This window comes from Podarcis liolepis (assembly GCF_965112155.1).
Source record: "Podarcis liolepis genome assembly, chromosome: W".
Classification (NCBI taxonomy): Eukaryota; Metazoa; Chordata; class Lepidosauria; order Squamata; family Lacertidae; genus Podarcis; species Podarcis liolepis.
Genome location: NC_139568.1, coordinates 33,687,708 through 33,705,948, shown reverse-complemented (window position 1 = coordinate 33,705,948; position 18,241 = coordinate 33,687,708). Strand labels below are relative to the sequence as shown.

General features: G+C 43.0%; 1 protein-coding gene across 6 annotated transcripts in view; it reads left to right on the top strand.

Moving 5' to 3' along the window:
• LOC310697662 (integrator complex subunit 6-like) overlaps positions 1-18,241 on the top strand; it is a 142,577-nt gene that overhangs the window by 4,280 nt on the left and 120,056 nt on the right. The window contains exon 1 of one of the 6 annotated variants that reach the window (XM_083484332.1): positions 906-1,119. The exons of the other annotated variants lie outside the window; for them this stretch is intronic. The gene's annotated coding sequence lies outside the window, so the exon portion shown is untranslated. Of the gene's footprint in view, positions 1-905; positions 1,120-18,241 lie in introns of those variants that run through there. 6 annotated transcript variants of the gene reach the window in all.

Genomic DNA, 18,241 nt, shown 5'->3' with positions numbered 1-18,241 from the left:
TTGGAGTAGCCCAATGCAAAAATCCTGAGGATCCTTTGTAACCACGTTTTAAGTGGGGAGGGAAGGAAAAGCACTCAAGGGACAAGGAGCATGTGTGGGGTGGGAGAAGGATGCTGCTCATAATGAAGAAGAGGGGTATAAGGGGAGAAGGCTCCTCTCCTCTCCCACTTTGCTCCTTTAAAGCAAGAAGGCTCTGCTTTTCTTCCTCCTCCCTGCTCATCCCCGGCTTAGCGAGCTGAAAAACTCTGCTGCTATTTAGCTAGCTGAGTGGGGAGGAGAGAGGGACAGAGAGCCTGCTTGCTTTAAAGGAACCAACCGGACAGGAGCTGCTTATACTTGTGTAAGCGGCTCCTCTCCTCTCCCGCTTTGCTCCTTTAAAGAAGCAGGCTCTCTGTCCCTCTCTCCTCCCCACTCAGCGGCTCTTCTCCCGCTTTGCTGTTTCAAAGCGAGCCACGGAGGAGGGAAGGAAGGGGAACCATGGATCCTCTGCTCACGACTGCAGCAGATCCCCCTGCCATCTGTAGGCATTCCCTCCATAACACGCACAGACATTTCCCCTTACTTTCTAGGAGGAAAAAAGTGAGTGTTATGGTGCAAAAAATACGGTATATGGTGGTCTTTGTAAAAGTTTGGGGAAAGGGGGAGAGGAGATGGGGTGGTAAAGCTTATATTCTTTTACTTAGTGTCAGGGTGGATTTGATTTAAATCAAAGTGATTTAAATCACTAGTCAGGCTTGATTTAAATCGTTTTTTTCCAGACAGACTCATTATTGTTGGTACAGTATAAGGCTTCATTTTTGGAATAATAAATTTTCACAGTAGTTTTTAAAGTTATATCAAAAATTACTGATTTGGTTATATTATTAGAAATACATAGAGAGATAATTCTGAAATTATTGTGAGGTTTAATAAGTTAACTATTTATATTTGGACAACTTTTCTGCTGTACTTTTTCTTGGGGGGAGGGGGGAGGAGAGATACAGTTGGTAGGCCTGGGCTGGAAGAGGCTTGCAGAAAGAGTAGGCTGAGGAGAAACAGGCTGGTGGAAATCTGGAAAAGGGGAACCAAGGACTGGAGTGGAGAACTTCAGGGATTCCTGCCGCAGGACTGAAGTTCCAGGTAAAGACTTTATTGCTTGGACAATGTTGGGCGAGCCCTGGGAAAAAGGGCCTGGAACCAGTCAACTTTTATTAGTTGACTGGCAAGCACTTCAAGGTCTCACCAAGGACTTACAGATCCCAGCTACTATTTCCACCTCCCCACCCCCCTTTGGATTTGCTTCTACATTCAGGTGCCTATTCTGCACAGTTAAGTGTGAGCGCAGTTGTTGGAACCCAGTGGGATTGGGAAGAGGCTGCCAGCCCTGAAGTGCCTTCAGCACTTGCCTCAAGTCTGAGATCCCAAGACTTGTGGAGTATTCTGCTCACAAGGTTGCACTTTCATTTTTACTGCTTCACACTTAGCTACTTGTGCAGATCTATTCCACTCCAAACAATCCGTTCATTGAACCTCTTGGAACTTATCATTTAAGAGGTACGGGGTTGATTCTGTGTATATAAATTTGCAAAGGAACAGTGGGATTAAGGTTTTTTCCTCAGCCCTGTATGTTTATTTTATAAAACTTTTTGAAAACAAGCATCTGTGATAATATCTTCTCATTAGAAAAACTGCCCCAAATAATCTTACAGAAACCTCTGGAAGAGCATGACATTGTGAATGGATTAATGGAATTCATTTATCAAAAAATTTAAACATTGCATATAATGCCTTATGCTACATAATTAAAAACAAATCCTTATCCTTATAATAGCCTTTGGACTATAATGTAACTTAAATAGATAAGCATTTTATTTTAAAAAAATCCAATTTAAATAAATCCGATTTTTTAAAATTTTATTTTATTTAAATCATTGATTTTTATCCACCCTGCTTAGCGTATGTGTGGGGTGTTTGTGTCCGTGTCACTTGTTATAGTTCTTTGGTAGTGAGCGAGATTGGGGGTGGCCTTGGGTTTGATTGGTTGTCTTTGGTTGGCTGTAGTGAGATTCGTTTGCATGTATGTGGGGGGGGGCTGTTGGTTCAAGTTAGCCATATTGATTTGTATGCTATCTGTGGGTTCTTGTTGTCCTGTTGGGTGATAAAGGGGAGCTTTACCAGAGTGAAGGCATCCTCCTCTATTTGTCCCTGTGTCAGTTTCAGTCTATTGGTTAGCTTTTCTAGTAAGGCTCTTCCCCATACAGTTTGATATGGGTGGTCCATGTTCACTGCAGACAGGTCTCTCCAGTGTCTGGCTATGATGCTTCTGGCTGCTGAGAGTAGGTGGGTTATAAGCTCTTTATAACGTGCGTGGGTATTATTGTCTTGGAAAATGTTCAAAAAGGTCAGTTCTGGGGTGACTTCTAATACCTGTTTAATTATTTGGTTATTTCTTGTAGGACTGTTGTCCAAAAGGGTTGGATTTTGGGACATTCCCATCACATGTGGAGGTACGTGCCTATAGAGGTACAGCCTCTCCAGCATTTTGGTTAGGTTCCTGGGTGTATCAGCGCCAGTTTCCGTGTTGTTAGGTACCACCTGTAGGTAAGTTTCAGAGTGAGTTCCCTTCTTTTGGCTGAGATGGATTTAAAGAGATGTTTAGACCACATTCTAGTTCATTGGGTAGGGTTTATTTCATAGCCTATGTCGTGTTCCCATTGTTTTTGATTGTGTCAAGGGGGTTTGTGGGGTTTTGGAGCAAGATTTTGTATATTGTAGATGCCATCCCCTTTCCATGTCCCTTTGCTATTGGGAGAAAGTTTTCAAAGGTGCTCAAGGGCCTAGTGGCTGCTGATTTTACTACTGAATTGTTTAAGAAGTCATTTAGTTGGTGGTGTTAGCTAGGGTATTTGTATTTCTTATGTCAACATGGGTTTGTTATTTTTGTAGAAATCTGCTAAATGATATAGGCCTTTGGCTTGCCAGGTTTTTATCTGGAAGTTTGGTGCTGCGTGGTGGAATAGTGGGTGATGAGCCAAAGGGATTAGTGGGATAACACAAGAAATACAAGACAAACTAGGGGACACCCTGGCTAACATGCTACCAATTGCATGCCTTTTTAAACAATCCAGTAGTAAAATCAGCTGACACTTGGCCCTTGACCACCTTTGAAAGCCTTCTTCTAACAGCAAGCAAGGAGATGGTATCCACAATATGCAAAATACTACTCCAAGGCCCCACAAACCCCCTCGACGCAATAATAAAAAGATGACATAGACTACGAAATTAACCCCACCCAATTTTTTTGTCATTTTTGCATGGTAATATCACAAATTCTATGTTCTGTTTTAGCGCTGTGCGATTTTTCAATATATTGGCCAAAATCAGTTTTGAAATCGCAATGCAATAATGATTTTAACCTGGCAGTACGCAGAAATATATTGCTCTTCGCCGATAACGCTGCTGATCTGAGCTGCCTTGCCTCATGCCTCATACTGAGGGAGACCAGGGCAGCCGATAATGCTTCATCCTTCCCTCATGTTGAGGGAAAACAAGACAGCTGATCAGCCTCACTTCAAGGCACAGTGGCACTACCTTCCCCAGGCACTGAGGTGGAGCAGCTTTTCTCAGCAGGAAAGCAGCAGCCAAAGTGGATCACAGTTTGATGACAGCGGTTTGATGCACACCCCACCCCTTCCTACTCAAACCATGCAGTGGAGGTGATTCTGCTTCTCTTCCTCCTCCCCCACCCATCCGATCTCTGTGGCTGCTCCTTCCCTCATCCTCATACCTGATCTCCAATTTCAGACATCGTGATATATCTGAATATTGCAATGTTTAGTTGCTGATATATCACAATGTTTGGGGACCGCGGGTGGCGCTGTGGGTTAAACCACAGTGCCTAGGACTTGCTGATCGAAAGGTCGGCGGTTCGAATCCCCGCGACGGGGTGAGCTCCCGTCGTTTGGTCCCAGCTCCTGCCCACCTATCAGTTCGAAAGCACTCCTAAGTGCAAGTAGATAAATAGGGACCGCTTTCTAGCGGGAAGGTAAACGGCGTTTCCGTGTGCGGCGCTGGTGCTGGCTCGCCAGATGCAGCTTTGTCACGCTGGCCACGTGACCCGGAAGTGTCTTCGGACAGCGCTGGCTCCCAGCCTCTTGAGCGAGATGAGCGCGCAACCCTTGAGTCGGTCACGACTGGCCCTGACGGGCAGGGGTACCTTTACCTTTATATCACAATGTTGAAAACCAGATATCGCTCAGTTGTAGTCTGATTTTTTAGTATACCTAAAATCCTTTGCTTATTAGGGGCTACCCCACATTTTGTTCAAAAAATTGCTTTGCAGAGATAATTACCATAGAATTATCAACATTTTCAAAAGTAGGGGGTTCGTGGCTTGGCTTTTGAAAAATAGGGGGTCCTCAATAATTAGCTAATTGGGAACCACTAGATTAGAATGTGATCTAAACCTCCCTTTAAATCCATCTCAGCCAAAAGAAAAGAACTTGCTCTGAAACTCACTTACACATGGTACCTAACACCATGGACACTGGCACTGATATGCCCAGGAACCTCATGAAAATGGTAGAGATTCAACTCTTCTGGACAGCAATCATACAAGAAGCATGCAAAATAGCTAAACAGGTATTAGAAGCCACCCCAGAACTGGCACTGCTAAACATCTTCCAAGTTAGCAACGGGTTTGTTTCTTTTGTAGAAGTCTGTTAGGCAATATAGATCTTTGGTTTGCCAGGTTTTTATCTGGAAGTTTTGTGCTGCGTGGTGAAATAGTGGGTGATGAGCCAAAGGGATTAGTGGGGATGGTGTTGGGAACAGTTTGCCTACTTTTCCCTTCCATGATTTAAGCATGGTCTTGGTGAATCTGTTTAGCGTTGTGGTGACTTTCCTGAGTTTACTTTGGAGGAATGGGTGTCGGGCTTCAGGATGTCTGCTTCCTCACCCCTCTTTGGCAGTAGAGAAGCAGAACAAAGCAAAAGGAGTCTCTTACCAGTTAGAAATTTTAATGATTACAGTGAGAGAACAAAGAATCTATTTCTAGGGATGAAGGTGCTTGCAATTAAGGGTTCCACCCACTTCCCCCATAGTCATCCCCGTCACTTCCTGATCTTGCAACCACTGTGCTTTCTGTTCTGCCACCTTATCTGCTCTCCTTGACCTTGGACTGAGTGGATGGACGCTTTCTAGTGACAGTGAGTCTGTTCACTCTCTCTCTCCCAGTTCTTCTCATCCTAGCTGTTCACCACCCAGTTCTTTCCAACTTCTGTCTTCTGAACTATATCTCTCTGCAAACCACTGTTCCAAATCTGTACTGTGCCACTGATCCTGGGAAGATTCAGGAACCTGAGCAGGAGGAGGGGGGGGGGCTCTCACCATTCCTCTTTGGTGCAGCCCTCCTCAGCACGGTCCCTGACAATGGGTATGCTGTGGTGGGGGTGTTTTCGATTATGTTTCTCTCCAAGTGTAGCCATTGTTTCGTCTCATCTTCTAGAATGTATGGGATTATGTGGCACAATTGGTTGGCGATGTAGTATAATTTTATGTTGGGGATTCCCCATTCTCCTGAGGGAAGGTGCAGGTGTTTGGGGTGTATTCTGGGCTTTTTGTGTGAGAAAACAATTGTACTTTTTCTGCCATTTGCAAAGTTGGGTTGAGGGAATCCAGATTGGGAGGGTTTGGAATAGGCAGGTTAATTTTGGGAGGGTGATCATTTTGATCATGACAATTTTGTTTGAGAGGGTGAAGTTGGGGTTGTTCCATTTCCTTTTTTTTAATAAATATTTTATTAAGTTTTCAGATATAAAATAAAGGGTAAACACACAAAGTCCATTCACCAAGAAAATAACAAACATAAGAAACAAATACAAATACACCATCAAACAATATAGAGAAGAAAAAGTAAAAAAGACCAACTGTTCAAAACACACAATTTTTTTTATATATATAACTAACTGGACTTCCTCACATCTCCCTAACCCTGCATTCTTTGTAATAAAAAAAAATACCAGTAAATTATTACCTTGTTTCATACCTTATTTTATACTTTTCAAATGTTATGTTTCTAAATTTAAAGTAGTTTTTGTCAACTTATTTGTACCTTTAAATAAACATAATATTGCAGCTTATATTGTTTTTGTAAATAGTCTTTAAATTTTTTCCAGTCCTCTTCCATTGTTTCTTCTCCCAAATCTCGGATTCTGCCAGTCATTTCAGCCAGTTCCATATAGTCCATCAATTGCGTCTGCCACTCTTCCAGTGTGGGCAAGTCTTGTGTCTTCCATTATTTTGCAATAAGTATTCTTGCTGCTGTAGTCGCATACATAAAAAAGGTTCTGTCCTTTTTTAACACTTTCTGGCCGACAATGCCCAAGAGGAAGGCTTCTGGTTTCTTAACGAAGGTATATTTAAATACCTTTTTTAACTCATTATAGATCATTTCCCAGAAGGCCTTCACTTTTGGACAGGTCCACCAGAGGTGAAAAAATGTCCCTTCAGCCTCCTTACATTTCCAGCATTTATTATCAGACAGGTGATATATTTTTGCAAGCTTGACTGGGGTCATGTACCACCTATATATCATTTTCATAATATTTTCCTTCAAGGCATTACATGCCGTGAATTTCATTCCGGTGGTCCATAACCTTTCCCAGTCCTCAAACATAATGTTATACCCAATATCCTGAGCCCATTTTATCATGGCTGATTTGACTGTCTCATCCTGAGTGTTCCATTTAAGCAGCAAGTTATACATTCTCGAAAGTACCTTAGTCTTTGGTTCTAACAATTCTGTCTCTAGTTTCGATTTTTCCACCTGGAATCCTATCTTTTTATCCAATTTAAAAACCTCTTGAATTTGAGCGTAGTGTAACCAATCTCGCACCTTATTCTTTAATTTTTCTAAGCTCTGCAACCTCCAATTGTCTCCGATTTTCTCTATTATTTCCCAATATTTTGGCTAGCCGGCCTCCATATTGAGTCTTTTTCGGGCCTTAGCCTCCATTGGTGATAGCCATCTCGGGGTCTTGTTTTCTAATAAGTCCTTATATTTAGTCCAGACAATAAATATTGCTTTTCTGACAATATGGTTTTTGAACCCTTTATGAACCTTAACCTTGTCGTACCACAAATATGCATGCCATCCAAAAGCATTATTGAACCCTTCCAGATCTAGGACATCAGTGTTCTCTAACAATAACCAGTCCTTCATCCAGCAGAAAGCTGCAGCTTCATAATATAACCTTAAGTCCGGCAGGGCAAATCCCCCCTTTCTTTTGCATCAGTTAGAATCTTAAATTTTATTCTGGGCTTTTTGCCCTGCCAGACAAACTTAGAGATATCTTTCTGCCACTTTCCAAAACATTCCACACTGTCCACAATCTGTAGGGTTTGAAACAAAAACAACATCTTTGGCAATACATTCATCTTTATAGCTGCAATTCGACCCAACAAGGAAAGTTTCAATCTTGACCAAGTTTCTAGGTCCTTTTTAATTTCTGACCAACATTTTTCATAATTATCTTTAAATAAATTCAAGTTTTTAGCAGTCAAATTAACCCCTAGGTATTTCACTTTTTTAACCACATTTAACTCTGTCTCTTTCTGAAACCTTTCTGATTCCTCAGTTGTCAAGTTTTTCCCCAAAACCTTAGTTTTTTGCTTGTTCAGTTTGAATCCCGCCACCCGACCAAACTCATGAATTAATTCTAAAACTCTCTTCGTACTAGATTCTGGCTCCTGTAGTGTTAAAACCAATTCATCTGCAAAAGCTTTCAGTTTATATTGTTTCACTCCGACCTGTATTCCTTGCACCAACCGGTCCTCCCTAATCATGTTCAAAAGCACCTCCAGGACTGAAATAAATAACAGAGGGGATAAGGGGCAACCTTGCCGTGTTCCTTTTTCAATTTTAAACTCTTCTGTCACCACATTGTTAACTATCAATTTAGCTTTTTGTTCTGAGTAAATTGCCTCTATTCCATTTTCAAACCCCCGTCCCACTCCCATCCCTTCCAAGTTTTTTTTCATAAACTTCCAAGAAATGTTGTCAAAGGCCTTCTCCGCATCAATAAAGATCAAAACTGCTTTTGTATTGATATTAGTTTGCAAAAGTTCCAGAATATCAATGATATTCCTAGTGTTATCAAACAAATGTCTACCTGGGAGAAAGCCTGCCTGGTCTTTATGAATTACTTCATTTAGTACTTTTTTAAGTCTACTTGCCAAAATATCTGCAAAAATTTTGTAATCCACATTTAGGAGTGAGATGGGACGGTAGTTCTTCAGTTGAGTCTTTTCAGTTTCCACTTTAGGTATCAATGTGATGAAAGCTTCTTTCCACGATTCCGGTGCCTTCTTCCCCTCCATAATCTGATTGCATACCTCCATTAATGGTTGTATCAAAAAGTCTTTCAATGTCTTGTAGTACTTGGAGGTGAGTCCATCTGGCCCTGGAGATTTGCCTAGATGCATATTCTGAATGGCACCCTCAATTTCTTGTTGAGTTATCTTATAATTCAGAATAGTTCTTTTTTCTTGAGGTAATTTCGATAGCCCATTAGCTTTTAAGAATTGATCTATCTCTGTCTCTTCTTGCGGCCCTTGCTTATAAAGTTGTTTAAAATATCTCTGGAAACACTTTCTAATTTCCTCAGGTTTCTGGATATTTCTCCCTTCAATCTCTAAGTTTGTAACCGTATTCAGTTTTTGTCTCTTTTTCAACTGCCAAGCTAGCAGTTTCCCACACTTATTGGCTGATTCAAATGATATTTGTTTCATTTGTTTAATTTTCCACTCAACTTCTCGATTTATCAATTTAGCATATTGTGCTTGGTAAAATTTAATTTCTCTCAGAATCTCCTGTGATTTTGGTTTTGATCTCAGTTTTTTCTCACCATCTCTTATCTTCCCTAAGATCTTATCCTTTTTTTCATTCCAAAGTCTTTTCTTTATCGTGTTCTGTTGTATCAAAAACCCTCTCATAACGGCTTTACTTGCGTCCCAGATTGTTCTTTTTTCCACTGTAGTGTTCAAATTTATTTCAAAATAATCTTTTAAAGTTTTTTTGGCCTTCTTCACAATCTCCTGGTCTCTTAGTAGGGTGTCATTCATTTTCCATCTGAAGGAACCGATTGGAGTGAGTCTCATTTCCACTTTCATAGCGTTATGGTCGGAGCAGGTTTTTGGGCAGATTTCCACTTTTCTGGTCTTAGGTGCCAGCCCTCTAGTTATCCATATTTGGTCGATTCTTGTCCATGACAGATGGGCTTCAGAAAAGAATGTTCCTTCTTTACCTAGGGGGTTCTTTGTCCTCCAAATATCAATCAAGTCCATATTGTCAGTTAGTTCAAAGAAAGTTTTAGGTAGTCTGCCGTCTTTTGTTAAATTTTGATTTTGTGACTTGTCCATATTTGTGGAGACCACCCCATTCATGTCTCCCATCATAATGATGTTGGTATAGTCCAAATAATCCAGCATTGTCTCATGCAGTTTCCCATAGAATTCTGATTTCCCCTCATTCGGTGCATAAATTCCTAAAATTAAAAATTTTTCTCCTTGGGTCTGTATCTCAATAGCCAAAATTCTTCCTTGCGCATCTTTAAATAAAAATTTTGGTGACAGGCTCTCCTTTGCATAAATCACCACTCCTCTTTTCTTAACTCTGTCCGATGAAATAAATTCTTGGCCTAGTCTTTTATTAATTAACACTTTCCTATGGAGCCTAGTCACATGCGTTTCCTGTAAGCAAATAATGTCCAATTGTTCTTTTTTCAATATGTGAAATATTCTTCTTTTTTCCGGGGAATTCCCGCCGTTAATGTTCCAACTAAGAAGCTGCAGAGACATCCTGGATCAATCTGTTAATCCTTTGGTGGTGGCGTCTCCTCCTTTGAGTCCTCTAGTCCCGAGGGTACAGGTATAGGTGCAGGTCCCGGCGGAGGTGGTGGCCAGGATACTATTGCTCCTTTCTGAAGGTCCTCTTCGTGGTCGTTCAAAAACTTTTGTTGATCTTCTGCTGTTTTGATTTTAACTTTCTTTCCTTTGAAGTTGAAGGATAATCCTTGAGGAAATTCCCACCTAAAGGGAATTGAGTTGCCTTTCAGTAGTTTTGTTAATTTCGTGTATGTAGCTCTAAGGTCCAAGAGTTGTTTCGGGATGTCTTTGTAAATTTCTGCTCTGTTGCCTTGAATATCCACTGATTTTCCAAAGTGAAGGCCTAGTATTTTATCTCTCTCTTGCCTGGATCTCAAAATGATCAAACAGTCTCTGGGTCTGTCCTTCCTCACCACTCTTCCCAATCTGAAAGCACTTACAATTTTAAAGTCTTTATCTTCTTCTATACCCCAGAACTTTGAAAATTCTGATGTCAGATAACCAATCAAATCTCCCTGTTCAAGTTCTGGGATAGCTCTCAATCTGAGATTATTTTCCCTATTTCTCAGTTCAACCATAGACAGGTAGGCCTGCTGTTCACTAATTTGTTTATGCAGCGGCTTTACCTCCACCTTTATTGCCTCAACCTTCTGATTGGCTTCCACAGCTTTTTGATTGGCTTCCTCAGCCAATTTTCGATTTTCTACAGTTGCTTCCTGTAGATTCCCAATTGCCTGTGTATGTTGAGTAACTTGGTCAGTCAATTTGCTGATGGTGGCTGTAGCTTGGTCAATTTTAGACGAGTGCTCATCCGCCTTCTTGTTTAAAATTGCCAATTGTCCCAAAATTTGCTCTAAGACTGCTGCGGATCCTCCTGATGCCATATCCTCTAATGGTGTCTGCTCAGCTTCCTCTTCTTGTGCCTCTAAAACAGCTGGGACAGATGATCTGCGTGGCTGAGAAGTCAAGGTTGTTTGTACAAGTTGTTTAGCTTTCGTTTTGGCCAGTCTTGTTTTCCCTGTGCCACTCATTCCAATCCTGTCTACGTGCCAAGGTCAGTCTATCTACAGTCCCATGGGAAAGACAGTTCCAGAGAGTAAACAACAAGGCAGCAGAAAATCAAAACAAAATGCAATTCCCAGACAATTGTAAATCCAAAATCCTCTAGGGGGAGTACAACTGTGCTTCAGAAGGAAGAAAGGGTTATTCCGCCATTAAAGTCCCAGCAGTTAGAAAACAGATTTGAAGGGAACCTTCAACTTCCTTTTGGCATGTAGAGCTTTTCCCAAGTTAAAAACAAAGTCTCAAAAGAGGTGCAAGAAACACTTTCCCTATTTGTATCCAAACTGTAACGCTCGCATATATCACTTTCAATATTAAAAACAGTTTCAGCAATTTGACAGTTCTTTTTAAGCCTGGCAGTCCGTGACTTTGGGCTCCTCCGTCATTTGTAAATCCACAAAGGAAGGGGAAAGTCCACTCAAAAACCAACAAAAGTAAAGCAAAGTAGTCTCATTTAATTTCTTAAAAGCAAGTTCAGTTGTTGCACGATAATCCGGACTTTTTACAACCCTTATTAAAGCGCATCCAGCTTGTCAAAAACTTTACTTTGATCCTTTAAGCACGATCGGAAGACGGACTTCCTGTTTGCGTCTCCCGTTTTCAGCCAAATTCAGTCACTTTTATCCCGAGATTTTTTAAATTCCCCTACTCACGGGTTTGTAGTTTAGAGTCTGATGTTCCAGGAAGAAAGGTCAGCGCTCATCGGCAGCAGCCGCGCGGCTTCACTTCCGCAGAAAGAGCGATGAACTCACAGCACCGCTCCCCCTTCCACGTTCCGGAGCCCCTTACGGGGTTCCTTCTTCGTCTCCGGGGGGGCTTCTGGTGCCCGCCGAGTCCCACGGCCACAGGCTCACTCTGCCTGCGGTTTTTCTTTATGGGTCTCCGCTTTGCCGTAGCGGATGACCCTTTTCTGCAGAGCCCCTCTTCACAGCACGAAGAGGACCGCCATTGCCGTTTCGCGCCGCCTCTGGAAGTGGTGTTGTTCCATTTCCTGAGGTCTTTGTTAATTTGTCGCCATATGGGGTTGAAATTGTGGAGATATACCGTATTTTTCGCCCTATAGGACGCACCGTCCCATAAGGCGCACCTAGTTTTTTTGGGGGGGGGATTATTTCCCCCCCAGGCGCGGGGCTGGGGCGGGAGAAGCCCGAACTTCCCCCGACCCCAGCCCCCAGAACAGGCAACTCTCCGCAAGCCGCGGGAGCCCAGTGCCGGGCTCCCGCGCCTTGCGGAAAGCCGTACGAAGTCTGGAGAGCGAGAGGGGTCGGTGGAGAGCGAGGGGGGGAGTGCGTCCTATGGGGCAAAAATTCGGTAATTTGTTGAGGTTTCTGATTATTTGTATCCCTAGGTATCTGAACTTGGTGTCACAGAGTTTTATCTTTGTGATGTTGGTGAATTCTTTTTGGATATGAGGGGGAGTGTTGAAACACATAGCCTCATATTTTGCAAAGTTTACTTGTATGCCTTACACCGTTGCAAATGTGTGGAGTTCTTTGGTTAGGGTGGTTGCTGTGTTTATGGGGTCCAGTGTTCCACTCCCTTGATGTTAGTGTTTGCTTGGTTTCAGATTGCCAGGGGTTCCAGGGCCAGTATGAATAGGGAGGGGACAGTGGGCATCCTTGTTTTGTGCCTCTTTGGATTGCTATGGTATTAGAGTCCATATTGTTAACCCTGCAATTTGTGGATGCTTGGGAGTTCTTGGAATTTTCTATAGAATTCTGCTGTGAAGCTATCTGGGCCTTGGGCTTTGTGTGCTTTCAGGTTTTTGAGGACCGCCTCTCTTTCCTCTATTACTGTCCATTAATACTTGTTCCTTGGCAGTTAAGGTTGGCATGGTCAGTTCTGTTAGCAATTTTCTGATTTCCTGCTCGGATGGGTTGTGGGAGGTGTATAGTTTGGAGTAAAATTCAGCAAATGCCGAGGTTATTTCTTTTGAGGAGAATGTTGTGTAGCCATCTATTTTGGTGTTGTGATGTATTCTTGTTTTGAGTGATCTTTTCCTACACCTGTTTGTTAATACTCTGGAGTTTTCCCCTCCATACTTGTAGAAGCATTGTTTAGAGTATAGAACGTTGGTCATTTTGTTGATTTATAGTAAGTCAAATTCCCTTCTTTTTTGTTCTAGAAGTTTAAGGAGTCTTTTAGCTCTTGTTTGTTTGTAGCGTGATGAGAGGGCTGTGATATCTTGTTCTAGTTTGCTAATTTTTGATGAGGTTTGTTTTTTAAGGAATGTTTTCTCTTATATGCATGCTCCTCTGATGACTGCTTTCATTGTGTCCCAGGGGAGGGGGGTTCTTATACTGTCTATCACACTTTCTTTGAAGCAGTTCTGGAGAGTTTTCGTGAGACACTCTGGTGTGTGGGGGGGGGGGGTCTGTGATTTTGATGTTACCCAAGTTTGTTGTTTCAATGAAGGGGGTCAGGTCTTATGTGAGCAGAATGCTATCCAGTCTGAACATTGTGCCATGGCGCCTGGACTGGAATGTGTGGCTGGTGTCATCTTGGTATTTTTCGCCCCATATGTTGTTAAAGCTGCATTTTTTGAAGTTTTTTTGTAAGAGTCTCTAATTATTTGGGGTTTCCCTTGGAGGAAGGTTCCCCATGGGGTTGTGGGGTGGATGTCTTTCAGGGAGATGCCCCTCATGTTTAGGTTGAGGTCACCTCCCAGGATTGATTCCCCTTCCAAGAAGAAGAGGAATTTGTTTAGTGTTTTCTGGATGATTTCTAGTTGTTTTGTTTGGGGAATATAGGGAGCCAATTGTTAGTTTAGTTTTGTCATCTAGTGTTACTTTAGTGAAAACGAACCTGCCTGTTTTGCCTTTAGCAATGTGGTGGCTTTAAAATTCAGGTCTCTACTGAGTATTAGGCTACAGAGTTGTTCCACCAGGCCTTTGGCCAGGGCACAGCCTGACTCCCTCCTTTGGCAATCTTCGCAGAGCTCTGGCCCAGTGGTTGCCATCAGTTGGATTTGAGTTAATTTTATAATGAATGATTTTGGTATGTTGTACTATTTTATTATTGTAAGCCACCCTGAGCCCGGCTTCGGCTGGGGAGGGCGGGATATAAATAAATTTTCCCCATTTTTGTTTAAATTTTTTATCATCTTTGCCATTTCAGCATAGTCCATCATTTTGGTAATCCACTCTTCTTTGGTTGGGACCTTCTCTTCCTTCCACATCTGGACTAACAACATTCTTGCAGCTGTTCTCGCATACATGAACAGTCTTTTTAGGTCTCTTGGTATTTCTTCTCCTGTTAAACCTAGTAGAAAGGCTTCTGGTTTTTTAACAAACGTTATCTTAAACATTTTTATTTAATTCTTTATATATCATTTCCCAGAAGCCCTTTACTACCTTACATGACACCATATATGATAGAAAGTACCCTCTCTATCCTTACATTTCCAGCATAACTTAGATGTATTTTTGTACATTTTTGCCAACTTTACTGGAGTCAAGTACTGTGGTGGTTTGTGTATACTCTTCGCAATAAGCACCCTCTGCTCACTCAGAGAGATATTTACAGTTCTTTATTTTACATACGTACAAGCGGCACAGTACAATCATGCATCCGAATTGTCAGATTCAGATTCGGGGAGTGGTCTTTTCCTGCTTCTCCTCCAACAGAAGAGGCGGCTGGAACGTTCATGGGACGTCTCTGATCCCTGCGCTTTAACCCTCTCCTTTCCTGTGCCGAAGGTCTGTACCTGTCAGCATCGCCCTTGAGCCAGTGACTGGGCTAGGTGAGCTGGGTAGCACTTCCAGAGACCACCTTCTACACAGGAACAGGTCAAAGTGCTGTGGACTCGCAGCTTAGAGTTGTGAGCACCGGATTCACTCCAACAAGAAGACAGTCGTCGCACAGCAGAGTATAGCAGAGTATAGCAGAGTATAAACCACTCAGAGAGCAGCTCTGTAGAATATCTTCTTTTATTCTATCTACAACTATAATACACAACTATGTACAGAGCTAAATGAGGTCTAAACGAAAAAGCTGAACTGCACTGAGTGTCTGCAGCTGCTCTTAGCAGCAACCTTATCTATACACACAATCTCTCTCTAACACTCAGTCTCTCTCTCTCTCTCTCTCCCCGACACTTTGATGTGAGGCTGGAGCGGAATAAGTAGAGAGCAGAAACCGCCCCTCCTCTCTGGAGAAGCAGCAGAGAACATCAGCAGATTCTTGGATATGGGAGGGGTGAAATCTCCTCAGTACCTGAGCTCCCTGTGCGGTGCTGGGGCTTTGCTTCAGCATTGGAGAGCCTTGCCTCCTCCTGGCTCTCCCCCTCTTCCCCTTGCATCATCTCCCGACCGTTTCCTTCTGACTGTTCCTGCTCTGACTCGTCTCCTCGCCCTGACTCCAAGGCGACCCTTGGCAGTCCTGTGACAATTACCAATGATACATCATTTTCATATAGTTTTCCTTCAATGCACAACGAGCCATAAATTTTAAATCCTCTTTCCACAACCTCTCCCATAGATTAATTGGTATGTTATAACCTACATCCTTTGCCCAGTGTGTCATCACTGCTTTTTACTTCATCTTTTGTCTCCCATTCCATACATTTTTTATTTTTCAAACCTTGAAAATTCCTTCCCAAACCCACTCTTTTATCACACCTGAATACATCATGAAGTTGGTGATATTGTAACCGGTCTGTTAAGAAATACCTTATATCAATAAATTGTTTCAATTTTAATTGGTTTTCAACCTCTTTTAACAATTCCTTATAAGTCGCCCATTCTCTTTTCATGTTGACTTTTTAAACTGATATTGCTTCTAATGGGGAAAGCCACCATGGTGTTTCATTTTCCAAGAGAAAATACACCTAAAGGTGTATAATGAAGGCGCCTTGAGGAGGAGACACAGGGAGAACGGCCTCAGAAGATGATCTCAGGGTCCGGGTAGGTTCATATGGAAAGAGGCGGTCCTTGAGGTATTGCAGTCCTGAGCCGTATAAGGCTTTATAGGTCAAAACCAGCACTTTCCATTGGGCCAGGAAACTAATTGGTAGCCTGTGGGAATAACGAGACGACAAGAGGTTGGATGCAAGTGAGCTGTGCAGAAGCACGCTGGCAAGCATGCTCCAAACAAGCTGCCGGCTAGCTCTGTAGAGGCTCCTTTTATTAGCAGAAGTCAACAATTGGAAACAGTAGTGAAACCACTATGGACATGATGTATTTCCATCTAAGCACATTTCTACCATTAGCAAATACACATGTCAGCAGGTGTTTCCCTAAAATGTTCCCCGATACTTGATTACGTCTGCGTTGCCAGTCATGCTCCAGCCAAGCGTTATGTCTAGTAACCAAATCCGTGAGAGGACAAACGGTCAGGGGAAAAACCCTGTCTGCTAGCCAAGAAGGCAAAAGGTCAGGGAGCGTGGGTGCAACACTCCTTGGCACACTGTTGCATGCCTGGTGTGAGGTTTGCCTCAGCACAAGCGGAGCGTCAACTCCAGTGCAGTTGGACCGGGATCGTTGTAATATGCTCAAACCGTCTTGCTCCAGTGAGCAACCTGGCTGCTGAATTCTACACTAGCTGAAGTTTCCTAACTGTCTTCTGAGGCAGCCGTAGGTATGATGCATTGTAGTAATCTAACCTTGAGGTTACCGGAGCATAGACAACAGTAGTTAGGCTATTCCTGTCCAGACAGGGGCGTAGCTGGGCCACCAGCCGAAGCTGATGGAAGGCACTCCGGGCCACTGAGGCCACCTGAGCCTCAACAACTGCAGAGGATTCAGGAGTACCCCCAGGCTACGAACCTGCTCCTTCAGAGGAAGTGTAACCCCATCAAGAGCAGGTGACCTCCCAGCCATCTGGTCTAGGGAACCACCCACTAAGAGTGCCTCAGTCTTATCTGGATTGAGCTTCAGTTTGTTGGCTCTCATCCAGTCCATTACCAAGGCAAGACACTGGTCCAGCACTTCCACTGCCTCACCTGCAAATGTAAAGGAGAAATAGAGCGGAGTGTCATCAGCGTACTGCTGACAATGTACTCCGAACCTCTGGATAACCCCACCCAGCGGTTTCATGTAGATGTTAAACAACATGGGGGATAGGATTGAGCCCTGTGGAACCCCACATTGATGGTTCCACAGGAATGAAGAATATCCCCCAAGTAACACCCTCTGTGAACTACCATCCAAGTAGGACTGGAACCATCACAAAATGGTGCCACCCACTCCCATTTCGGAGAGTCACTCCAGAAGGATACCATGGTCGATGTTATTGAAAACCACCGAGAGGTTGAGAAAAATTAACAGGAACATGTTTCCCTTGTCTCTCACTCGACAGATGTCATCATACAGGGTAACCAATACAGTTTCTGTGCCAAAACCATGATGGGCAGGGGAAGAGGGGGATTAGAGTTAGAGTTGGGCTGCAGAGTGGGGGGTGGGTTGCAGAAAGTAGCCTACATGTAGTTATATAGGTGTTTGGGGTAGTTTGGACCATTTGGCTTCCAACCGTTTGGTCTTGGGTCTCGGCTGGCGTGGAGGGCCTTATTTAGGAACAGACCCATCCCCCCATTCGCTTGCGATAGCATTACAGTGGTACCTCAGGTTACAGAGGCATCAGGTTACAGACTCCGCTAACCCAGAAATAGTACCTCACGTTAAGAACTTTGCTTCAGGATGAGAACAGAAAGCGAGCGGCGGCAGCAGCGGGAGGCCCCATTAGCTAAAGTGGTACCTCAGGTTAAGAACAGTTTCAGGTTAAGAACGGACCTCCAGAAAGAATTAAGTTCTTAACCCGAGGTACCACTGTATCTTAATTGTGTGTCAGATTTTAGCCTGTTGGTTGGATGTATTATTGAGGCTGGGGGTATTACGCTTATGAAATCCTATGAGATGGCACTGAAAGAGGCGAAGAAGTTTTACTTCTCAGCTTCCATTGCATCCGCTAGCTCTCACCCAGCACAACTTTTTAGAATAATCAGGTTTCTAACGTCCCTAGAGGAACATCCAAATTTAAATACGAATTTGACCCACAGCTGTGAGGCATTTGCGAGCTCTTTTGCGGAGAAAGTCTTGCTGCTCCACTGTGACCTCGCTACCAATTTGGATACATTTCTGCTTCATTGATGCAAAAGCATTTGACTATGTTGACCACAGCAAACTATGGCAAGTTCTTAAAGAAATGCGAGTGCCTGATAACCTCATCTGTCTCTTGAGAAATCTCTATGTGGGACAAGAAGCTGCAGTTAGAACTGGATATGGAACAACTGATTGGTTCAAAATTGGGGAAGGAGTACGACAAGGCTGTATATTGTCTCCCTTTCTATGGAGACGCAGGTTGCAGCCACAGCAAAGGT